Source organism: Panthera pardus, unplaced genomic scaffold, assembly GCF_024362965.1.
Source record: "Panthera pardus isolate Hobbes unplaced genomic scaffold, ASM2436296v1 HiC_scaffold_21, whole genome shotgun sequence".
NCBI lineage: Eukaryota > Metazoa > Chordata > Mammalia > Carnivora > Felidae > Panthera > Panthera pardus.
The window spans coordinates 55,875,205-55,889,605 of record NW_026526777.1 but is presented as its reverse complement, the minus strand read 5'-3'; the positions used below and the strand labels follow the sequence as shown (position 1 = coordinate 55,889,605).

Genomic DNA, 14,401 nt, shown 5'->3' with positions numbered 1-14,401 from the left:
CAGAATATTTTATTTTGTTCTGGAAATTTTATAAAGGGATTTTGCCAAAAGCATTAAATATTTGATTCTACTTGTTAAGATTTGCAGGAACTGCTTTAAATTTATTATAAAAAATAACAGCAACAGCAACACATTTTCCCCTTTCATTAAGGTAGTGAAAAAACGAACTTTAAGAGCTTTTCCATAAAAATGCTCTAAAATATTCCATTAAAATTAAAAGGCAACTGCCATTTCACACGTGGTCAGATTTAACTATTCAAAGCTATTTTAGGTATATCAGCCCCCAAAGACTAAAGTACCTGAGAGTCCAGCTGTGTTCAAAGATCTCCAGAACGCAGCCTCCAAAGCTGGATAGGCCTGATACAAAGGGTTGTTAGACCTGAAAAGGAAAGGATAATTCTGGATTCCATATAGTATTTTATCTCCTAAAAGCCCATACTTGATTAGAGGTTTCTTTTTTTTTTTTAAGTTTATCTATTTATTTTCAGAGAGAGGGAAAGCATGAGTGGTGGTGGAGAAGAGAGAGAGAGAGAGAAAGAGAGAGAGAGAGAGAGAGAGAGAGAGAGAGAGAATCCCATGCAGGCTCCACACTGTCAGCACAGAGCCTGACACGGGGCTCAAACCCACGAACTGTGAGATCATGACCTGAAACAAAGTCGGCCTCAACTGACTGAGCCACCCAGGCACCCCTTGATTAGAAGTTTCTTAAGGAAATAATCATCCTGCAATGGTCAAGGGGAAATCTAGAATAGAGCAAGCTTAGAACAAAAGCCCAATCCAACATTGAGAGTGTGTGACCACACCACCCCCACCCCCGCCTGTGTCAAAATTGATGAATTGGGAATCTTAATAGCAAGCAGTCTTCCAGGGTTGTGAGAAATAATGGCATTTCAGTTGAAATCTTAAGCTCCTGTGATTATAAAAAGTATCTTTAAAATGCTACAATAATATGAATATTTGTCGTTAAATATTATACTCCTCCTGGTAGGGTTCTCCTTGCCCAGTTGTGTTTTATAGCAATATTTATGCATTTGAAATATGGTTCAAACATTGGTTTGCCACAGAGATATGTAGTTTCCTGCGTGAGTAACTTATTTATGTATTTCTTAGGGTGGTCCATTACACATATGTTTAATTAGCCTGAGAAGCAGATTGTTAAATACTTGTTTAAATGTCCCAAATATCAAGAAATAAGAGTACCCTATATTTTTCAGGAATTTATTATTGACTTTTGCACTTAAACCTTAACAACCTTTCACCAGTATCCTTGTTAGGGTCTCCCAGAACCCCAACAAACTTTGACATAACTTACTTTTACCTTAATACCAGATGCTTATGTCTTTGGAATTTCATTTTTTGGTATAAATGAAAGTTGTCCCAAAAAGTGAACTAATGACTACAAGATACAAAAAATATGGACACAAATGATACAGAAAGTACATTTAAAGGCCAAGAGACTTGTCAGTGTTAACATCTTACTCCCGGAACCGGTGTTAGAAACAGGATTTGGGGGTGAGAGTGTTTTTGTTCAGTTTGTTTAATGTTAAATGAAAAATACAGGCCTTGAGGCCATCCATACTTGGGGTAAAATTCTGACTCTTCCATTTACTCATTTATTTGACCAAGAACATCACTCCTCTTCAAGTGACTTAGATTTCATCAGATTTCCTTCCAATTCTATCAAAAAATGAGAAAACAAGAATAACAAACACCCTTTTAATGATCTTATTTACACAGATATGGCATGAATACTGAGAAAAGCTAGACCAGCAGCAACTTTCAGTTTTGGCCTTGCCTTTCCTCAAAACATCCCCATTAAGGACCTCTGGACACTTTGCTCAGAATCATTTCTTATTGTCAAGTATGGCTATACTATTATTTAAAGTGAAGGATTTTCTCAGCTTCCCACACACCCCCAGTACTTGCTCTGTAGGCCACTGGCTTGCCTTCCACCTGAATCAAGGAAGGGGCAATTTCCAGTCTACTCGCCTGTGCGTTTACTGTGAGCTTAACTCTGTTTGTTGGAAAGCCGCCATTACATTTACGAGAGCCTAAGGGATATTGGGTGGCTGTCATCTTTCTCTGGCTCCCTCTCACCACACCAAATGCCCTGGCAAGGTTGCTGCACCTGGACACTGCGTTCCCTGCAGAGCACCTTGTTACCCAAATTATCGAATATTTGGACCGAGTTCAGAGAAGAGTTACTAAAAGGATTAAGTGACTGAGGGGACCAATTTATAAGGAACTCAGAAATGTTTGGTTAAGTGGTAATTACCTTAAGAAGGTGGGGTGGCTCTGACATTAAGTTTGAATTTCAAGCCATACTTAGCCACAAGGCCTCTTTTTAGGTCTCCACTTTCAGAAATACTCTGAAGAAGGGGCAGAATCTCCCTCTTGCTCGGCCCTCTGACCACTGCACAGGCTGCTTGGGTGGTATTCACACTCCAGTGCAGTGACTTATACATACAGGCATAGCAGGCAACATTACAAAGCAGAGAGCTCATTTACAAAGGCCAAAGGATGGGGCGCCTGGGTGCCTCAGTCGGTTGAGTGTCTGACTTCTGCTCAGGTCATGATCTCATGGTTCATGGGTTCGAGCCCCAAGTCGGGCTCTGTGCTAACCACATGGCACCTGCTTGGGATTCCCTGTCTCTCTCTCCCTCTCTCTCTGCTCCTTCCTGACTCACACTTTCTAAGTAATAAATAATTAAAAAAAAAAAAAAAAAAGGCGGCCAAAGGATGCTTAAAGGAAAGTCTTCTCAGGAATCATAAAGAACAGGCCTCAGCTGTGAAGGGCTGGTCCCTCCATCCCATTTAAGCACTGACTTATCCACACCCCATTGCCAATCTCTGCTTGATGGGTGGTACCATTTAATAAGGGCCGCTGAGCCCAAGTGTGCAAGTCTGTATAAAATACACTGCTTGGAATTCCTTTAAGAATGACAGTTCCCACTTGGCCAAAGAGGAAAACCTAACACCTGTAACAGTTAAGGAGGCTGAAAGAGATAATTCCTCATAGCAGCATTCCCCAAAATGTTTTCCAGGTGATCTTACTGTGTGTTACACACATTTAAAAAGAAAAGAGCTAAAAAGTGGAATAAATGAGGTCAAACTGTGTGTTTGTGTGTGATGTGTGTGTGTTTAAACAGTAATATCTCTCAGAGGCATTTGTATGCTGAAGTCTATTGTGTCCCACTAAGAGGGGTGGTGTATATACTATTTCCCAAATTCAGATTGGGCTTGGAATGCTTCTTAAGTATGGATTCTTTGTGTTCACAGCCATCTCCACAATGCCTTCTATAATACTGCCCTCAGTAAACAAATAATGAAATGTATGGACCAGCCTAGGCTAGAACATGGGTTCTAAATCTAATCCACTCCTCTTTCTGCCACATTGATATTCTACTTACTCTTCACTTACAAGAATCTTTTCATCGTCTATCAATGAAATGAAATTTGTTAACTAGAAGCGATGACTTGAAGCTACTAAAGGTCAAGCTTAAGGGCCTTCCACTTGCTTGAGGCTTCCAAGTGTGTTACTTATTTTTTTTTTAAGGAAGCCCCACAACACTGTATAGTCTCCATGTCCTGCAAACCCTGCTGCTACCATTGAGGATGAAAATGGCCCGATGGGTTTTCACCAAATGTACAAGTTGTGATTGAGACCGTCTAACTAAAATTACTAATGCATGACAGACTAAAATGCACTTTGGATTAGTCTGGGGTCACCTTTGAGAGAGAGGTATTTGTCTTCCTGTGACACTAAAATGTACGTCTAAATGAGAACTAAACCTAGATTCATTCTTTCTGTAATCTTCATAATTACATTAACTTCAACCATTCACTTCTTAGCATTCCTGTTAAGACATTTGTCACATCTACTATTTTTTTAACTTGTTTTATTTTTTATTTTTTTTAATTTACATCCAAATGAGTTAGCATACAGTGCAACAATGATTTCAGGAGTAGATGCCTTAGTGCCCCTTACCTAATTAGCCCATCCACCCTCCCACAACCCCTCCTATAACCCTGTTTGTTCTCCATATTTATGAGTCTCTTCTGTTTTGTCCCCCTCCCTGTTTTTATATTATTTTTGTTTCCCTCCCCTTATGTTCATCTGTTTTGTCTCTTAAAGTCCTCATATGAGTGAAGTCATATGATTTTTGTCTTTCTCTGACTAATTTCACTTAGCATAATACCCTCCAGTTCCATCCACGTAGTTGCAAATGGCAAGACTGCATTCTTTTTGGTGACTAATACTCCATTGTATATTATATATACCACACCTTCTTTATCCATTCATCCATCGATGGACATTTGGGCTCTTTCCATACTTTGGCTATTGTTGATAGTGCTGCTATAAACATTGGGGTGCATGTGCCCCTTCGAAACAGCATACCTGTATCCCTTGGGTAAATACCTAGTAGTGCAATTGCTGGGTCATAGGGTAGTTCTATTTTTAGTTTTTTGAGGAACCTCCATACTGTTTTCCAGAGTGGCTGCACCAGCTTGCATTCCCAACATCTCCTATTTTTTTAAATAAGTACCTTACCCTAGTCTTCCTTCTACTCTCCCCACCTCTCGATATTTTAAGACAATGAATAACCACTCTGAAATCATCACGTTGTAAATATTACCACAGCTCAAATTCCTTCTGACGACCATCTGAAGTTTTGCATCAATTTTTCCCGTGAGTGGGGACTGACATATTTAAGCTTGAATCTACAGTACTGTAATTTGGTATTCTACTTCAATTCTTTAAAAGCTTCATTTATATTGATTTTGTCTTTTGGAATTTCCTGTAGGCTGCCTCAGATAAAATAATTTCCAGCCTGATCTTCATCTTGTCTGATCTCTGGTTTGACACTACGCCTTCAAAATCACATCTTATTACTTAATCCAAAGCAAACTCTTTGTTAAGAATATTCAATCAGTAACATTAACAGACCGGCCTTGGTAATTCATTTTCACCATGATTGATAAACCAATGTTTAAGCTTTGACTATTGATACTCAAAGCTTTGCAAATTTATTACCGACTATTCATAATTTAACAAGATATGCCAACAACCACACACACAAATCACTATCCAACCACTCTGTGTCTTAAACCAAATCCAGGCTTTACTCTCTCATTTTTTAAGTAAACTTATAGCACAAATTATAAAACTAAGACTGAGTGTAAAAGCCAAACATTTTACCTTCCTGTGTTTCCTTCCCACATCTTCCTGAGTTGGTGACTATGAAAATATGCTAAGCCCAAAATAGCAGTTGTATTCTGCCAGGTTGGCCTCAGTCATTTCCAAGCCAAAGGGGAATTGACAGACACCCCCTTTACAAGTCTGGTGTTTGTAAATATCCAATGAAATGACTTCATTCAGTCAATTATTTCTGGAGAAAGCTGGCAGAATAACGTAGTAATTAAACTGAGGACTGATGGAAACTGTTAAACAGGAGAGTTATTTTGCACAGCAATTCACGTTAATGCTTTTAATGGATTTTCATTTTCAAAAAATGCTTGAAATACTAGGGCAATTAAAAGGAATTGCCTCTTCACTGAGAAACATGTTTAAAATTCCAGTGAAGATAGCATACGGAAAAGAAGGAGAAACTCAGTTTTCCAGTATCATTTTAGAGTCGGTATGATTTAAGTATGATGAATTGTGAAATCAAAACACAACTGTATTCAGATGTAAGTAGAAAAGGTGTCCTAAAGCCAGAACATATACACTCAAGCCTCAATTGCCTTTGTGCTAGGTATTCACTTCAGAGTGAATATGCTCTCTGCAGTATATGTTTGCCCTGTCCAGTTTCCCTTTGCTTCCTCCAACTGGCCACCAGCATACCTTGATTCATCCAACCAGTCATTCATTTAGGCAACAATATTGAGCCACCACTTGAGGCACTGTCCTAGTTACTTGTTATGTAGCAAAACTACGTTCCCATATACCTCTCCTACCTGCCCAATGATTGTGTACTTGGAGACAGACAAAAATTTTAATACAAAGTAATAAATTGGAATCCAAAAGCTGATGGAAAGAGCTCCGAATACTTCCCAAAGGAAAATGCAAGCTGTTAAATTAGTTACAGCACTTCATTTTTTAATTAAATTTTTAATTTTAATTCCAGTACAGTTAACTTATAGCATTATATTAGTTTCAGGTGTACAATATAGTGATTCAACAATTCTACATATTACTCAGTGCTCACTATAAGTGTACTCCTTGATCCCCATCACCTATTTCCCCCAATCCCCCCCTCCCCTCTGATAACCATTAATTTGTTCTCTATAGCTAAGAGTCTATTTCTTGGTTTGTCTTTCTTATTTTATTCCTTTGCTCATTTGTTTTGTTTCTTAAATTCCACATAAGTGAAATCATATGGTATTTCTTTCTCTAACTTATTTCGCTTAGCATTATACTCTCTAGCTCCATCCATGTTGTTGAAATGGCAAGATTTCATTCTTTTTTATGGCTGAATGATATTCCATTGTGTGTGTGTGTGTGTGTGTGTGTGTATACTGGAATCATCTTATCCATTCACACATTGATGGATACTTGGGCTACTTCCATAATTTGGCTATTGTAAATAATGCTGGCATAAACACAGGGGTGCATGGATCCCTCTGAATTAATGTTTTTGTATTTTTTTGGTAAATACCAAGTAGTATGATTACTGGGTTGTAGGGTAGTTCAATTTTTAACTTTGGGGAGAATTTCCATACCGTTTTCCACAGTGGCTACACCGGCTCACATCCCCACCAACAGTGCATGAGGGTTCCTTCTTCTCCACATCCTTGTAAACTCTTGTTTCTTATGTTTTTGATTTTAGCCATTCTGACAGGTGTGAGATGATCTCACTGTAGTTTCGATTTGCATTTCTCTGATGAGTGATGTTGAGCATCTTCTCAAGTGTCTGTTGGCCATCTGGATGTTTTCTTTGGAGAAATATCTGTTCATATCTTCTGCCTATTTTTTAATTGGATTTTTTGTGTTGTGGGGGTATTGAGTTTATCAGTTCTGTATATATTTCAAATAATAACCCTTTATCGAATATGTCATTTGCAAATATCTTTTCCCATTCAGTAGGTCGCTTTTCGGTTTTGTTCATTGTTTCCTTCGCTGTGCAGAAGGTTTTTACGTTGATGTAGTCCCAAAAGTTTTTGTTTTTATTTCCGTTGCCTCGGGAGACATATCTAGAAAAACGTTACTACAGCCAATGTCAAAGGGTCACACTTCGTTTTTAAAAGACTCTAGCACACAAATAACCACCATCTTTACTAGTACCTGATGCCTTAGATGCAAAGTCTAAAAAAAGGGAAACTTTTAGATCATCTGTAACAATCTAAAGAATAGACTAAAAACAGGATGGACTAAATGGGTAAGGGACATTAAGGAATCTACTCCTGAAACCATTGTTGCACTATATGCTAACTAATTTGGATGTGAATTTAAAAAATAATAATAATAAACAAAAGAAAAAAAAAGAATAGACTAAAAGAAGTTGGCAAAAATCAAGACCAACTTAGAGAAACCAAGCCAGAAAAGTACAAGGTAGAGTAAACTGGAAGAGTCAGTAACTAAAAAGTTTTTGTTACACTTCAGAAATATTACTCATTTCTCTGTTGTCAGATCTCGTGATATTTAATTTACTAAAGATTCTTCTGTATGAGGAAGCATACTCCTTTGAAACTACAAATAACATGGGGGTGTGGGGTTAAGGATTACCAGTCATTCACATTCTACTTATATGAGCTACATAAGAATTTAATGAAATATTCGGCACAGCTATTTTTTTAAAATTTTTTAATGTTTACTTATTTTTAAGAGAGAGAGAGAGACCGAACACAAGCAGTGGAGGGTCAGAAAGAGAGGGAGACACAGAATCCAAAGCAGCCTCAGGCTCCGACCTGCCAGCAAAGAGCCCGGCGTGGGACTTGAACTCACAAATTGCGAGATCATGACCTGAGCCAAAGTCAGACGCTTAACTGATTGAGCCGCCCAGGTGCCCCTCGGCACAGTTGTTTGTAAACTGAGGAATGCTATAAAATCAGAATGGCAGGAGAGTTAAGATCATAGATTCTGGAGCCACAGTGCCTGAATTTGAAACCTAGCTCTACTACGAAGCTATGCAAGTTTAAGCAACTAACTTAATCTCGATGTCTCAGTTTTCTCATCTACAAAATGGGAATAACATTTGAAACTATTCCATATGGTTGTTGAAAGATAAAGAACTTAAAACAGTGCTGGGACTCACCCTTTTAGCCAAAACAGAGTAACAGGGACTGATTTTATGCTCCCACCTAAAGCTACCAAAAACAAATAGAATATATGAAATAATGATTTTCAAGACACAGTAAGTATATCAGGCAATGAAGGACAGTGATCCCTGAGACATGGGAAACAAATGAAGCAAGTCTGAATGATTGCTCCAATTTATTGCCGTGAGTTCCCAGATCACAGTATAGAAGGAAGGTGAGGGGAGGATCCAGGCAAAGCTTGCAAGACTCCCTAAGTTGAGAAGATGGAATTCAGAGTATGAGGAGAAGAATGGGGCTAGCGTTTGCAAGACAAAGTACCAGAAAGGAGAGAGCTGCAAACAAACAAACAAACAAACAAACAAACAAACAAAACCCCGAAATCATGGGAACCAGCAGAGCATCCCCTCAAGTATTCAGCATGTGCCAGGTGAGGAAACTATGCGAGGTGAGGGCAAGAACTGTCCAAAAGCATCAGAGAGTACTCAGTACTCACACAGGACCAGGAAGAGTGGCCATTGCCACCAGTCATACTGGACAATCACACAATTCACAGAACATTTGGTAGAGTATTCAGAAGACTTTTACCTCAGGAGCAGGAAATAACTAATCTTGACTAAATTATTTCTCTGGTCACATTTAACATATTTTAAAAACAATTCTTAAAAAGATAAAACTATTTCCAAGTAGCAACTGCATCTCAAAACAAAGTTCAAAAATATTTATAGGAAAGGGCACCTGGGTAGCTCAGTCAAACATCTGACTCCTGATTTTGGCTCAGGTCATAATCTCACACTCCTGGGATAGAGCCCGATGTCTGGCTCCTCACTGAGGGTGAAGCCTGCTTGAGGGTCTCTCTCCCTCCCTCTCTCTCTGCCCCTCCCCACTCATTCTCTCTCTCTCTCAAAAAATAAATAAACATTAAAAAAATATATTTATAGGAAAACAAAAATAGCGAGCAAAATTCACAACAAGGTAAAATTCACAATGTCTTGAACCAAATCAAAGATTACCAGGTATGCATAGAAGCAGGAAAACATGAATCAAATGGGGAAAAATTAATAAACTGAAACTGACCCAGAACTAACACAGATGTTAGAATCATCAATGACATTAATTATAATTAGTAATGACATCATGATTATATTCCACATGTTCAAAAAGTTATGGACAGACATTAAAGATATATAAAAAAAAAAAAAAAGGCCCAAGGTGGACATCTACAGATGAAAGCTACAAAGTCTGTGATGAAAAGACACATCAGACGAGATTAGTGGAAATTAGACATTAGAGGAGAAAATATTAGTGAATTTGAAGACACAGCAATCGAAATTATACAAAATGAAACAAAAATTTAAAAATGAAAGGAGCATCAGAGAAGTATAGGAAAATATCAAGTGGCTAACAAATTGCATAATGGAAGCCCCCAAAGAAGAGATTGGGGAGGATGGAAAATATATTTGAAGAAATAATGGCCAGAAAATTTTCAAATTTCATGAAAACTATAAATCTACACATCCAAGAATCTCAAATAACCTCCAGCACAAGAAACATGAAAAAAAGTACACCATGGAACATGATGCTCAAATTATTCAAAAACAGTGATAAAGTACAAATCTTAAAGGCAGACAGAATGAAAAGATAAATTATATACAAAGAAACAAAGATAATGATAATAGATTTCACATCATAAAGAATACGGCCTAGAAGACATGGAGCAGCATCTGTAAAGTATTAAGAGAAAAAAAAGGCAAACTAGAATTTTATACTCAGTAAAGTATCTTACAAAGACAAAAGCAAAATAAAGACTTTTTCATTCAGAAGGGAAATTACACCTGATGGAAATAGGTATAATCTGTACAAAGGACTAGAGACTGTAAGAAATTGTTACTATATTAATAAATATACAGACTTTCTTATTTATATCTTTGAAAAAGGTAACTGTTGGGGCCCAAGGGTGGCTCAGTCGATTGAGTGTCAAACTTTTGGTTTCAGCTCAGGTCATGATCTCACGGTTATGAGATCATGCTCCAAGTTGGGCTCTGCACTGAGCTTGGAGCCTGCTTAAGATTCTCTCTCTCTCCCTCTGCACCTCCCCTGCTTACATGCTTGCACATGCACGCATGCTCTCTCTCTCAAAAAAAAAAAAGATAAAGATAATTGTTTGAACAAAGATAGCAATAAATTGTGAGGTTTATGGGGCGCCTGGGTGGCGCAGTCGGTTAAGCATCCGACTTCAGCCAGGTCACGATCTCGCGGTCCGTGAGTTTGAGCCCCGCGTCGGGCTCTGGGCTGATGGCTCGGAGCCTGGAGCCTGTTTCCGATTCTGTGTCTCCCTCTCTCTCTGCCCCTCCCCCGTTCATGCTCTGTCTCTCTCTGTCCCAAAAATAAATAAAAAACGTTGAAAAAAAAATTTAAATTGTGAGGTTTATACCAGGTAAAATTAAGATGTATAAAAACAATAACATAAAGGCCAGGAAGGAAGTAAAGATATACAGTAAAACCTTGGATTGTGAGTAACTTGTTCTGTGAGTATTCTGCAAGATGAGCAAACATTTCTAATAAATTTTAACTTGATAAATGAGTGAAATCTTGCAACAGTAGTAAGTGATGCCAAATGTCACATGATCACAACTGAACCAATGGTTCTTGAAATTCGCTTTGATATACAAGTGCTTTGGATTACAAGCATATTTCTGGAACGAATTATGCTAGCAAGCCAAGGTTTTACTGTACAATTTTATTATACTATATGTTAAGTGTTATATTACCTGAATGTCAACTGTGATGAATTAAAAATGTACACTATGATGCCAAATGACCACTAAAATAACAAAACAAAGAGTTACAACTAATAAGTTACCATAGGAAATAGACAGAATCTTATAAAAAAAAATCAATACAAAGATGATAGGGAAAGGGAACAATGTCCTAGACAAAGACAAAGACTTGAATGTTTTGGTTTAAGGTTCAGCTTAGAGGCGTAAGACCTAAACATAATAATCACATTAAATGTATCAACACACCAATTAAAAGGCAGAGATTGTTAGATTAGATAGAAAAGCAAGACCCACTAGATGCCACGTAAAATAAAGGTACAAGTAGGTTAATAGTATAAAAAAAAATAAGAAAAGGAAAAAGAGATAAACCAAGCTAATATTAATCAAAGAATGCTAGAGTGGTAAATTAATACCAGACTAAGATTTTAGACTAACATTATCAGACAAAAGAAGGGAAGATTTTATAATAATAAGTGGGTCAAATAATCAACAAGACATACAATCCTAAATGTTTAGGCACCTAATAGCAAAGCTTCAAGGCACATAAAACAAAACTCACAGAAATGCAAAAAGGACAAATCCACAATTCTAGTAGATTTCAATTACCATCTCTCAATAAATAACTGAATAAATAGAAAACCAATAACGATATAGGAGACATAAAAATTATAATCAACCAAAATTGACTTGATTGGTGCTGACAACGCTCCATCCAACAAGAGTAAAATACATGTTCATTTCATATGCACACAAAACATTTCCCAAGAGAGACTACATTCTGGGTCATAAACAAGTCTCATTAAGTATAAAAGGACTCAAACTACACAAACTACTTCTCTGACCACAATAGAATTAAAAAAAAAAACCTTCTACACAGCAGTCACCAAAACTTAAAGGCAATGGATAGGAGAAGATATTTGCAAATGACGTATCAGATAAAGGGTTAGTATCCAAAACCTATAAAGAACTTATCAAACTCAACACCGCCCCCCCCCCCCCGCAAAATAATCCAGTGAAGAAATGGGCAAAAGACATGAACAGACACTTTCCCAAAAAAGACACCCAGATGGCTAACATACACACAAAAAGATGCTCAATATCATTCATCATCAAATCAAACCCACAATGAGATACCACCTTACACCTGTCATAATGGCTAAAATTAACAACTCAGACAACAATAGATGGTGGCAAGGATGCAGAGAAAAGGGAACACTTTTGCAATGCTAGTGGGAATGCAAACTGGTACAGCCACTGTGGAGAACAGTACGGAGTTTCCTCAAAAAATTAAAAATAGAGCTACCCTACAACCTAGCAATTTTACTAGTAGGTATTTATCCAAAGGACACAAATATGCTGATTCGAAGGGGTAAATGCACCCCAATGTTTATGGCAGCAATATCGACAATAGCCAAAATATGGAAAAAGCCCAAATGTCCATCGACTGATAAACAGATAAAGAAGATGTGGTATATATATACAATGGAATATTACTCAGTGATCAAAAAGAATGAAATCTTGCTATTTGCAACAATGTGGATGGAACTAAAATGTATTGTGCTAAGTGAAATAAGTCAGAGAAAGATAAATACATGATTTCGCTCATATGTGGAATTTAAGAAACACAACAGATGAACATAGGGGAAGGGAAGAAAAAATAAGATAAAAACAGAGACAGAGATAATCCATTAGAGACTCTTAAATACAGAGAACAAACTGAGGGTTGCTAGAAGGGTGTTGGGGGAGTGGATGGATTAAATGGGTGATGGGCATTAAGGAAGGTACTTGTTGGGATGAGCACTGGGTGTTATATATAAGTGATGAATCACTAAATCTACTCCTGAAACCATTATTACACTATATGTTAACTAACTTGGATTTAAATTAAAAAAGAACAACAACAACAGAATAAATAAGAGAGGTCTCTAAAAATCTCCAAATAGTTGAAACTAAACAAAAGAATTCCAAATAATAATAAAATAAATGAGTAACTAAAAGATGAAATCAAAAGAAAAACTAAAAAACATTTTGAATTGAATGAAAAGAAAAACATATCAAAATTCATGAGAATCTGCTAAAGCAATGTGTAGGAGAAAATTTATAGTACTGAACATTTATTTAGAAAAGAAGAAAGGTTTTAAATCAATGACCTCAATTTCTACTTCAGGAAAAGAAGAGCAAACGAAACCCAAAGTAAGCATAAAAAATAAAATAATAAAGATTAGAGAAAAAATCAAAAAAGTAGAAAACTAATAAAGAGAAATTCAAAACCAAAAGCTGGTTGCTTAAGAAAAATAGAACTGTGGGGCACCTGATGGGCTCAGTCACTTAAGCATCGACTTCAGCTCAGGTCATGATCTCGTGGTTCATGAGTTCGAGCCCCTCACTGGGCTCTGTGCTGACAGCTCAGAGCCTGGAGTCTGCTTTGATTCTGTGTCTCCCTCTCTCTCTGCCCCTCCCCTGCTTATTCTCTCTCTCTCTCTCTCTCTCTCTCTCTCTCTCTCTCTCAAAAATAAACATTTAAAAAAATTAAAAAAATAGAATTGATAAGCCTCTAAGGAAAGTGATTAAAAAAAAAAAAAGAGAGAGACAAGATACAAACTACCAATATTAGGAATTAAAGAAGTGATCACTACCTAGTCATTAAAAGGATAATAGATATTAGGGGTCCCCACACCACACTTAGTTTTGATAATTAGCACTAGAAAAAGTCAAAGCACTCAGAAAAACTGTTATACTCACAATTACAGTTTATTACAGTGAACAAATACAGATTAACATCAGTAAAGGCAAAATGCACCTAGTGAAGAGTCCAGAAAAAATCAGGTATAAATTTCCAGTGTCCTCTCCCTGTGTAGTTGTAAGGACCGCACTTAACTCTCCCAGCAACTACCTATGACAACACATACAAAGTACTGCCAACTAGGGAACCTCATCTAAAACTTGTTGTCTAGGGTTCTTATTGGATCAGTCATGCAGGCATGGAACACCCACATGACTGACCTTAGCTACCCAGTCTCCAGTTGCTCCAGAGATCAAACTGATAAAGCATGGGCTAGGAATTCGGGTAAACAAAAACAGGCCATTCACCATAAATCATATTGTTAGCAAAAGCCACATGATGAGCACAAAGGCCCTAGGTATTTAGAGACAATTTTATCACACAGGATATTCCAAGGGTTTAGAGGTTTTCTCCAAGAAGCCAGTCAATGGCCAGTCCTCTGTTTGGAATGTGCAGGGTTTGAGCATCACAAACCCTCTAAATGAACTCTTTACTGCACAATAACAAAATATTATGAACAATTTTATGCCAATACAGTCAATAACATAGAAGAAACAAATATCTTGAAAGAAAAACTATGAAA

General features: G+C 37.3%; 1 long non-coding RNA gene across 2 annotated transcripts in view; it reads right to left on the bottom strand.

Annotated features, from left to right (window-relative positions):
- LOC109252221 (uncharacterized) overlaps nucleotides 1–7,837 on the bottom strand; it is a 137,031-nt gene extending 129,194 nt beyond the window's left edge. For both annotated transcript variants that reach the window (XR_002073887.2, XR_002073891.2), the window contains exons 1-2: nucleotides 5,201–7,837; nucleotides 300–379 (exon numbers count right to left, since the gene is read on the bottom strand). This is a non-coding gene — a long non-coding RNA (uncharacterized LOC109252221). The remainder of the gene's footprint in view (nucleotides 1–299; nucleotides 380–5,200) is intronic.
- Nucleotides 7,838–14,401: the final 6,564 nt, after the last annotated feature.